Source organism: Oncorhynchus tshawytscha, linkage group LG06 (genome assembly GCF_018296145.1).
Source record: "Oncorhynchus tshawytscha isolate Ot180627B linkage group LG06, Otsh_v2.0, whole genome shotgun sequence".
In the NCBI taxonomy this organism is placed as follows: domain Eukaryota; kingdom Metazoa; phylum Chordata; class Actinopteri; order Salmoniformes; family Salmonidae; genus Oncorhynchus; species Oncorhynchus tshawytscha.
The window spans coordinates 58,088,767-58,100,048 of NC_056434.1; the positions used below are offsets into that span (position 1 = coordinate 58,088,767).

Sequence of the window (11,282 nt, forward strand, 5' to 3'; positions counted from 1 at the left end):
TTAGTCAGAGCTAAGAATAGGTAGGACCACTCCACACGGTCAAATGCTTTTTCAGCATCTAGGGAGACAATCCACTGCACTTCATTGGTAGGCTTTTATAACATTAAGAAGACGCCTGTCATTATTATGTGAGTTGCGGACCTTAATCAAGTCAGTTTGGTCCCCTTTCACAATTAGTGGCAATAACTCTTCTAGTCTTGTGGCTAGGATTTTAGAAAGCAATTTTCTATCCACGTTCATAAGGGCAATAGGTCTGTATGAGGAACAAGACTCTGGGCATTTTCCCTTTTTGAGAATAAGTGAAATGTTAGCTTCCCTCAGTGTTTGAGGGAGACTTTCATTTGAAAATGATTGGTTAAACATATCAAGCAATGGCTCAAGGATCAGGCCATGGAACTCATTATAGAACTCACTACAAAACCTGTCTGATCCTGGGTCCCTACCATTTTGCAAATTCTCAATTCCAAACATTATATCTTCCTTGGTAATAGGGACATTAAGGAGAGACCTCTGTTCTTCGGAAATAGTAAGGAGCTCAATCTTACTTTGGGTGCATCATTTGTCAGTTCTGAGGCATAAATATTTGCATAAAATGTCTTCAATTACTAATTTAGCCATTTATTTTTATATAAATGGTTTGCAATCAGAATCAGTAATAATAGCAATTGACTGGGAGTCTGCTGTCTTTTTAGCTAGGTAAGACAAATATTTTCCTGGTTTATAGCCATGTTCATAAAGCTTTCCACAGACAAATCAAATTTTATTTTCAGCGTCCTGTTTTAGGAGAGAGTCCAACGTTGATCTCAGGACTGATATTTTTTTAATAGTTCAGGAGTGGAATTTTTTATGTAGTCTTCTTCAGCTGCCAATTCACCCTCTAACGTTTTTGCTTTTCATGTCTTTTTTCCATCTCTTAGTGGCTGATTATGACATAATCAGATCCCTGGCGTACACTTTACAGGTTTCCCAAAGGAGCGACAAGCTTGTCTGTTGATTGAGAGTTAACAGAGAAAAACGCTTTACCCTCGAATAAAATATTATTTACAGTGCCTTCGGAAAGTATTCGGATTCCTTTACTTTTTCCACATTTTGTTATGTTACAGCCTTATTCTAAAATAAGGAGTGTTCAGGTAGGTTTATGGGAGTTTCCATTGGTGCCACGTTGGAGGTAGGTTTATGGGGGTTTCCATTGGTGCCACGTCGGTGGAGAGTCCAGACCAGGTCTCCACTGTGCGCATACCCCCTGAATATGCCGATTTGGCTATCGCTTTCTGTAAGAAGGCGGCGACTAAATTACCACCTCATCGACAGAGGGATTGTGCGATAAACCTCCAGGTAAACGCTGCGCTTCCCAAGAGTCACGTGTACCCATTGTCACAGGTGGAGACGTTGGCTATGGAGACATGTCACGGAATCTCTGAGACAGGGGTACATTCGGCCCTCCATTTCACCAGTCTCCTCGAGTTTATTTTTTGTGAAAAAAGGAGGAAGGTTTGCGTCCGTGTATTGATTATAGAGGTCTCAATTCCATCACGGTGGAGTTTAGTTACCCACTACCTCTCATTGCTATGGCGGTGGAATCATTTCACGGGGCGCAGTTTTTCACGAAACTGGACCTCAAGGAGCGCGTATAATCTGGTGCGTATTCGGGAGGGAGACAAGTGTAAAAACGCGTTTAGTACCACATCGGGCAATTATGAGTACCTCGTCATGCCGTATGGATTAAAGAATGCTCCAGCCGTCTTTCAATCCTTTGTAGACGAGATTCTCAGGGACCTGCATGGGCAGAGCGTGGTTGTATATATCGATGATACCCTGATCTATTCCGCCACACGCGCCGCGCATGTGTCCCTGGTGCGCAAAGTGCTCGGGAGACTGCTGGAGCATGACCTATATGTCAAGGCTGAGAAGTGTGTGTTCTCCAAACGAGCCGTCTCCTTCCTGGGTAATCACATTTCCACCTCAGGGCTGGTGATGGAGTGTGACCCCGTTAAGGCCGTGCGTAATTGGCCGACTCCAACCATGGTGAAGGAGGAACAGCGGTTTTTAGGGTTTGACAATTACTACCAGAGGTTTTGGTCAGGTAGCTGCCCCCATTAGCTCACTGCTGAAGGGGGGGCAGGTGCGTTTGCGGTGGTCGGCAGAGGCTGACAGAGCCTTCAATCGGTTGAAGGCGCTGTTCACAGATGTGCCCGTGCTGGCGCACCCGGACCCTTCTTTAGCGTTCATGGTGGAGGTGGACGCGTCCGAGGCTGGGGTGGGTGCCGTGCTATCACAGCGTTGGGGTACACCACCGAAACTCCGCCCCTGTGCTTTCCTTTCGAAGAAGCTCGGTCCGGCGGAGCGTAACTATGATGTGGGGGACCCGGAGTTGTTAGCTGTAGTAAAGGCTCTGAAGGTGTGGAGACACTGGCTTGAGGGGGCTAAGCACCCTTTTCTCATCTGGACTGACCACCGGAATCTGGAGTATATCCGGGCAGCTAGGAGAATGAATCCGCGTCAGGCAAGGTGGGCCATGTTCTTCACCCGATTTAGGTTTACCATCTCGTATAGACCAGGCTCCCTGAATACTAAGGCCGACACGCTTTCCCATCTCTATGACACGGAGGATTGGCCCATCGATCCTACTCCCATCCTTCCAGCCTCTAGGCTGGTGGCACAGGTGGTATGGGAGGTGGACACGGACATTGGTGTTGGACATGGACACGGGTGTTACGGGTGGAACCTACACCTCCACAATGTCCTACAGGTCGTAGGTACGTGCCGCTTGGTGTTCGTGATGAATTGATTCGGTGGGCTCACACACTACCTTCTTCGGGTCATCCTGGTGTGGCAAGGACAGTGCGGAGTCTTAGGGGGAAGTACTGGTGGCCCACCTTGGCCAGGGACGTTAGGATCTATGTCTCTTCCTGTTCGGTGTGCATCGGTCAGCTTGACCTCTGGTTATCACCCCGAGAGTAATGGACAGGTGGAGAGAGTGAACCAGGAGGTGGGTAGGTTTCTGCGGTCGTATTGCCAGGACCAGCCAGGGGAGTGGTCAAGGTACGTACCATGGGCGGAGTTAGCCCAGAACTCACTCCGCCACTCCTCCACGGACATCACCATTCCAATGCGTGTTGTGCTACCAGCCGGTCCTGGCGGGTGGCATCAGAGTCAGACCGAAGCTCCTGCGGTGGAGGAGTGGGTGCAGCGCTCCAAGGAGACCTGGAGGGCCGTCCAGGAATCCCTCAAGCAAGCAGGTGGATGGCAGAAGAGGAGCGCTGACCGCCACCGCAGTGAGGCCCCCGTGTTTGTACCGGGGGACAGGGTCTGGCTCTCGACCCGAAACCTACCCCTCCGCTTGCCCTGTCGGAAGCTGGGGCCGCAGTGTGTGGGGCCCTTCAAAGTCCTGAGGAGAATAAACAAGGTGTGTTATAGATTACAACTCCCTTCCTATTATCATATTAACCCCTCGTTTCATGTGTCTCTCATCAGGCTGGTGGTAGCTGGTCCCCTGCAAGAAGGTGAGGTGCCGGAGGTCCCTCCGCCCCCTCTGGACATCGAGGAGTCCCCGGCGTACACAGTACATGCTATTCTGGACTCGAGACACCGGGTGAGGGCCTGCAGTATCTCGTGGACTGGGAGGGGTACGGTCCGGAGGAAAGGTGCTGGGTACCGGTGGGGGACATCTTGGATCCGTCAATGTTGAGGGATCTTCATCGCCTCCATCCGGATCGCCCTGCGCCTCACGCTCCGGGTCGTCCTCGAGGCCGGTGTCGGCGCATTGCGGGAGCCACGTGTCAGGGCTCCCCTTCCTGTTCGGGTGGTGCTCGGTGGTCGTCGTCATCTTTTTACCTTCTCTGTTGGTTTGGTCTGATTTGTTTCACCGGTTTCTTGTTTAGACTTTTAGTTTGGCTATTTAAGTCGGTAGGCCCGTCTGCTCTTCGTGCGGGCTTGTTTATTCTCACTTTGTATGTGTGGTAGTGCGATCTTGGTTTGGTTCCTGTTTTGGGCATTTGTTTTATGACGCTCAGTTTCGTTGTATATACTATTTTGCCCGGTGCTGAATAAAGTGCTATTCAGAACTTTCTGCCTCCTGCACCTGACTCTGCAACCACTGCGCCTAATATTGTCACTGTAACCCTTTGAGTTTTGTGTCCAGGATCACCTCAGCATGATCCGATATGACTATGCTTCCTATATTAGTAGATAAAACAGACTATAAAAACGTCCTGGGCATAAAAAAAGTAATCTATTCTAGTCTGACATCCAATGAGGTGAAGAGAAAAACTGTTGGCGGGATGAAAGGTTCACCATACATCAGCATTCCCCAGATCATTACAAATAGCTTTAAGCGGCCTATCTTGAGGAGAGGGTGTAGCTATTCTGCTGGGAAACTTGTCAATAAGTGGGTTCAACAAACATTTAAAATCTCCTCCAAACCCTGCAGTGTCGGAGTTTAATTCTGAAATTGTAGAAATAAAACATTTTCCTTCTTCAGAAGTAGCGAGGCAATTAATTTGCTAGCTATCATACAGTAGGCGTATATAAATAATTATATAGTTAATATAAGTAGACATGCAATCATAATTGACTAGAGAGCATACAGTGGGGCCTGTAATTTTCATCATAGGTACACTTCAACTATGACAGACAAAATGAGAAAAGAAAATCCAGAAAATCACATTGTACGATTTTTAATGAATTTATTTGCAAAATATGGTGGAAAATAAGTATTTGGTCACCTACAAACAAGCAAGATTTCTGGCTCTCACAGACCTGTAACTTCTTCTTTAAGAGGCTCCTCTGTCCTCCACTCGTTACCTGTATTAATGGCACCTGTTTGAACTTGTTATCAGTATAAAAGACACCTGTCCACAACCTCAAACAGTCACACTCCAAACTCCACTATGGCCAAGACCAAAGAGCTGTCAAAGGACACCAGAAACAAAATTGTAGACCTGCACCAGGCTGGGAAGACTGAATCTGCAATAGGTAAGCAGCTTGGTTTGAAGAAATCAACTGTGGGAGCAATTATTAGGAAATGGAAGACATACAAGACTACTGATAATCTCCCTCGATCTGGGGCTCCACGCAAGATCTCACCCCGTGGGGTCAAAATGATCACAAGAACGGTGAGCAAAAATCCCAGAACCACACGGGGGACCTAGTGAATGACCTGCAGAGAGCTGGGACCAAAGTAACAAAACCTACCATCAGTAACACACTACGCCGCCAGGGGCTCAAATCCTGCAGTGCCAGACGTGTCCCCCTGCTTAAGCCAGTACATGACCAGGCCCGTCTGAAGTTTGCTAGAGAGCATTTGGATGATCCAGAAGAAGATTGGGAGAATGTCATATGGTCAGATGAAGCCAAAATATAACTTTTTGGTAAAAACTCAACTCGTCGTGTTTGGAGGACAAATAATGCTGAGTTGCATCCAAAGAACACCATACCTACTGTGAAGCATGGGGGTGGAAACATGCTTTGGGGCTGCTTTTCTGCAAAGGGACCAGGATGACTGATCCGTGTAAAGGAAAGAATGAATGGGGCCATGTATCGTGAGATTTCCATCAGCAAGGGCATTGAAGATGAAACGTGGCTGGGTCTTTCAGTATGACAATGATCCCAAACACACCGCCCGGGCAACGAAGGAGTGGCTTTGTAAGAAGCATTTGAAGGTCCTGGAGTGGCCTAGCCAGTCTCCAGATCCCAACCCCATAGAAAATCTTTGGAGGGAGTTGAAAGTCCGTGTTGCCCAGCAACAGCCCCAAAACATCACTGCTCTAGAGGAGATCTGCATGGAGGAATGGGCCAAAATACCAGCAACAGTGTGTGAAAACCTTGTGAAGACTTACAGAAAACGTTTGACCTCTGTCATTGCCAACAAAGGGTATATAACAAAGTATTGAGATTAAGTATTTGGTCAATAACAAAAGTTTTTTTCCACCATAATTTGCAAATAAATTCATAAAAACTCCTACAATGTGATTCTCTGGATTTATTTTTCTTATTTTGACTGTCATAGTTGAAGTTTACCTATGATGAAAATTACAGGCCTCTCATCTTTTTAAGTAGGAGAACTTGCACAATTGGTGGCTGACTAAATACTTTTTTGCCCCACTGTATAAAGCAACCACAAGCTACCGGTGGCTGAAAACACAATCGTCGCGGGATGAACAAGTGATGAATTTCCGGGCAATTTAAAATAAATTCCTTCCTCCCTCCACCCTTGTCCTGCAAGTATATACTCGTCAGATGTCATGATACGTCATCAGAAGTGTCCACTTAATTTCAGGGCTGAGGGGAGAGAATGTGTCTTTTAATTGTTTGGAATGCAGCCACTGTGTTTTTTTCTACAGGACCATTTTGTCCGAATACATTTGCTATTTAACACAACCGTTAGTTTTGTCACTATCTGTAGAGTTGAAAATGCGATGGAAACACATTGAGCTTGAGATTTTATTCGATACATGAAAACTTCAGCGAAAAAGTACATTTTGTGTTCACTACATCATCACACACTGATTTTTACCCGGAACAAGTCAGTTTGGTGGAAATGTTTTTTAGCTGATGTTTTTATATTCACGTGAAAATCTGTTGCCAATTGGACTGACTGACATAACAAGAGAAAAACAAAAAACATTTTTGAAATTGCACCTTAGTATTCTACTATTCTAACTCTCAACATTAAGTTGAAACTCCGAATGAGTTCCACAAAAGTTTGCCCATCCCTGGTGTAGAGTACTTAAACAATTAGTCCATATTTTTCATTGTGACAATCAATTAAATGCACAACACTTGTGTTCCCATGTCGTTGAGTGGTTCTCATTGGGGTTAGTGGGAGGACACTGGCACCTAGTGGTTAAATCACAAACTGCATTGGCACTAATGATCAGTCTTAACCATCTGTAAAGTCACCTGTCATCAGCTCATATCATTAGACTCGACCACAGCAGGACGAACAACACTAACCTATTATCTAACTCATATAGAGAAGAGGTAATGTTGGAGACTGCACTACAATGTCCTATTTAAAAATGTTTCAATTTACATAATCAAATTACTTGTCCCATTTGTATCAATAATCATCCTTGATTCAATGTATTGTCACAGCCCTGTAGGTGCTGGTTGGTAAGAGGATCTCTCGCTCTCTCATTGAGGTTTAGTTAGCTCCACAGGTTGATGGGAGTGAAATATTTTACAGGACACTACAGGTGGGGTTATTCCATTAACCCTGGTCTGGGACCCTTTAACTCTGTGACCACAGTGTGTGTGTGTGTGTGTGTGTGTGTGTGTGAGAGAGAGAGATAGGGGCCCATTTCTCCTCTGGATTCACTGACAGAGATGACTGGATAACTGGATCATCCAGCATGGTCATACATATTCATAAACTCAAATAGATGTATAAATATTCCACAACATTAAAGCATCTAAGTCTGTCACCATTTACATGAATTATTAAACCCCAGCACATGGACCTTCTGAGACAGACCGGGCATATGCTCCTCACAACAAAAAATCATTATGATTGTAGGGGAAGACAGGGAAACAAACCTGGGTAGCTGGCGTGAAAGCCAAACACCCTATGCACCAATAGGGTTACCCACTTGATGAGAATTGTAACGTGGCTCAGATAGCAAGGATCACTACAATGAACAGGAAGGCACATCCCTGTGCCCTCACACATCCAGCAATGCGTTCCGAAGGCCTCACGGCCACCATCTCACTTCTGACACCAGTGTAGGGGAAGGTGGGGCAGGGAGGCAAACCCAGGTCACTGCTATGAAAGGCACCCCAAACGCATTGCCCCAATAGGGTTAACCCACTTGCTGGGAATTGTAAAGTGACTCATATAGCAAGGATTGCTAGTATATGTTCTGTGGTTATCCATCCTGTGTTAACTTTGAGGTGATGCCAAAGGCAAATGTCCACCAGTGCTTGAACAATATAACTCAGTCTATTCTATTGATGCTCCCTCCTATTATTTTCTGCTGATGTTTCCTATTCTCTTCTATTGATGTCTCTTATTTTATATTCTATTTTACTCTATAGCCGTTTCCTCTTCTATTCTAGTTTAGTCTGTTGTAGGCTATAGATGCCTGCCGTGTGGAGCCATACAGGCTCAGGTCTTTGAGGACAGTATCCCCGTGGACAAAGGCTCCTCAGACAGCAGAGCACTAACTAATTGATTGGATCAGGCAGAGCGAGACCCTGTCCATCTAATTGCTGCTCCTCTTCCCAGCTGGGACCAGCTGGTAACTGTCTATTGTTTGTGTAAAAGGATTTTCTCCAAAAACACAAGTAGGTGAAGAGGCACAGAAAATCTGCTGAAAATGCGATTTTGCTTCTAAATCAAATCAAAAAGTAAATACAGTATTTTTTTTTTTATCTCAGTCTGGAGTGTTTGTTTTGTTTTACTGTTCAGTGCCTCAAAGAGTTTTCCATAATAGCCAATGGCAACTATGATATATGGTTTAAATTATCCAGTCATTTATGAATGACATACTTTATTAACTACCTCTATCATCATAGCATCATGAATCCGTGCGCTTTTTCCTAAAACTCTTTTCTTCACTCAGTTGCCGACCGTGTATAACATTTGACAGATCAAGCAACAAAAAAACAAAACAACGAGAAGATTGTCGACAGTAGGCTGGCTATATGAACCACAAAAGAACGACGACTGACATAGTAAGGAACTGATGAGCATACATTTAACACAGCGGCTGTCATTAGCATGCTTTGGAATTATCTAATATAATATATTCCAACAATAACTGCAGATCTCTTACCATCACAGAGTGCAAAAGGAGGGTAGCGTTTTTTATTATTATTCCAAAACCAGGCGGTCTCAGTCTGGTATTCGCTGTATCTCCCTTATCTCGTATCTCCCTTAAAACCTCCTTGACCCTGCGCTATTCTGGTGTTGGATTGAAACCGGGTTGAGAGATTGACATAAATATTATCCAGTAACGGGGCTGATTGATAAGACAAAACCAATAAGATTCATCTGTGGGCGAGTTTACGTTGCCTGAGGATCCAGCGCTGCGTACCTCTTATATGAATATACAGTTGAAGTCGGAGGTTTACATACACCGTAGCCAAATACATTTAAACTCAGTTTTTCACAATTCCTGACATTTAATCCTTTAAAAAAAATCCCTGTTTTAGGTCAGATAGGATCTCCACTTTATTTTATGAACGAGAAATGTCAGAATAATAGTAGTGAGAATGACTTATTTCAGCTTTTATTTATTTCATCACATTCCCAGTGGGACAGACGTTTACATGCACTCAATTAGTATTTGGTAGCATTGCCTTTAAATTGTTTAACTTGGGTCAAACGTTTCAGGTAGCCTTCCACAAGCTTCCCACAATAGGTTGGGTGAATTTTGTCCCATTCCTCCTGACAGAGCTGGTGTAACTGAGTCAGGTTTGCAGGCCTCCTTGCTCGCACTTTTTCAATTCTGCCCACACATTTTCTATAGAATTGAGGTCAGGGCTTTGTGATGGCCACTCCAATACCTTGACTTCGTGGTCTTTAAGCCATTTTGTCACAACTTTGGATGTATGCTTGAGGTCATTGTCTATTTGGAAGACCCATTTTTCCACCAAGCTTTAACTTCCTTACTGATGTCTTGAGATGTTGCTTCAATATATCCACATAATTTTCCTTCCTTATGAAGCCATCTATTTTGTGAAGTGCACCAGTCCCTCCTGCAACAAAGCACCCCCACAACATGATGCTGCCACCCCCGTGCTTCATGGTTGGGATGGTGTTCTTCGGCTTGCAAGCCTCCCCCTTTTTCCTCCAAACACAACGCTGGTCATTATGGCCAAACAGTTATATTTTTGTTTCATCAGACCAGAGGACATTTCACCAAAAAAGTATGATCTTTGTCCACATGTGCAGTTGCAAACCGTAGTCTGGCTTTTTTATGGTGGTTTTGGAGCAGTGGCTTCTTCCTTGCTGAGCGGCCTTTCAGGTTATGTCGATATAGGACTCGTTTTACTGTGGATATTGATTCTTTTGTACCTGTTTCCTCCAGCATCTTCACAAGGTCATTTACTGTGGTTCTGGGATTGATTTGCACCTTTCGCACCAAAGTACGTTCATTTCTAGGAGACAGAATACGTCTCCTTCCTGAGCGGTATGACAGCTGAGTGGTCCCATGGTGTTTATACTTGCGTACTATTATTTGTACAGATGAACGTGGTACCTTCAGGCGTTTGGAAATTGCTCCCAAGGATGAACCAGACTTGTGGCGGTCTACAATTTTTTTCTTCACAGATTTCTTTTGATTTTCCCATAATGTCAAGCAAAGAGGCACTGAGTTTGAAGGTAGGCCTTGAAATATATCCACAGGTACACCTCCAATTGACTCAAATGATGTCAATTAGCCTATCAGAAGCTTCTAAAGCAAGACATAATTTTCTGGAATTTTCCAAGCTGTTTAAAGGCACAGTCAACTTAGTGTATGTAAACTTCTGACCCACTGGAATTGTGATACAGTGAATTATAAGTGAAATCAATTTGTAAACAATTGTTGGAGAAATGACTTGTGTCATGCCCAAAGTAGATGTCCTAACGGACTTGCCAAAACTATAGTTTGTTAATTAGAGTGGTTGAAAACCGAGTTTTAATGACTCCAACCTAAGTGTATGTAAACTCCCGACTTCAACTTTAAATCACAAAGCAGTATAACAACGTGCCTGAAGAGATTGATTATTATGAATGAATTGGTTAATTATTGCCTAGTGATAATATAATGTCCTTCTGCACTGATGTGAGAGACAGCTAGACAGGTGAAAGCAGGCTTCCAGAAGGCCACTTTATCCCTTCTTACCTGTCCTGTATTTTCAGATCAGGACAGATGAAGGACAAGAAAGGTGGAAAGGAAACCACAGTTGACTGTTGAGAAGCAGCCCTCACATCCTGTCTTTGAGACTGGATTTGGCATCTAGGAAACTATCACAGGGCAGGAGCTGGTATAAGAGAATCCAAGGAAGTGTGTGTGTGTGTGAAGTGTGTGTGTGTGTGTGTGTGTGTGTGTGTGTGTGTGTGTGTGTGTGTGTGTGTGTGTGTGTGTGTGTGTGTGTGTGTGTGTGTGTGTGTGTGCGTATGTGCATTTGTGTCTATATGTATGTGTGTACCAGAGGGTAGGTCAGTTATTCCAGCAACCAAGACACTTCTACCAGGGGAAACTGTTTGTTTTAGAGGATGTGATTATGACAAAACACATTCCAAATAAGGAACGTGTTTTTGAATGTTTTTAAAGGATGAGGAAGTTTGAGGAAGC

The 11,282-nt window shown here is 44.4% G+C and overlaps 1 protein-coding gene across 1 annotated transcript in view; it reads right to left on the minus strand.

Annotated features, from left to right (window-relative positions):
* rassf4a (Ras association domain family member 4a) overlaps positions 1 to 8,925 on the minus strand; it is a 73,311-nt gene extending 64,386 nt beyond the window's left edge. Inside the window, exon 1 of the mRNA XM_024424299.2 lies at positions 8,775 to 8,925. The gene's annotated coding sequence lies outside the window, so the exon portion shown is untranslated. The remainder of the gene's footprint in view (positions 1 to 8,774) is intronic.
* Between the last annotated feature and the right edge of the window lie 2,357 nt (positions 8,926 to 11,282).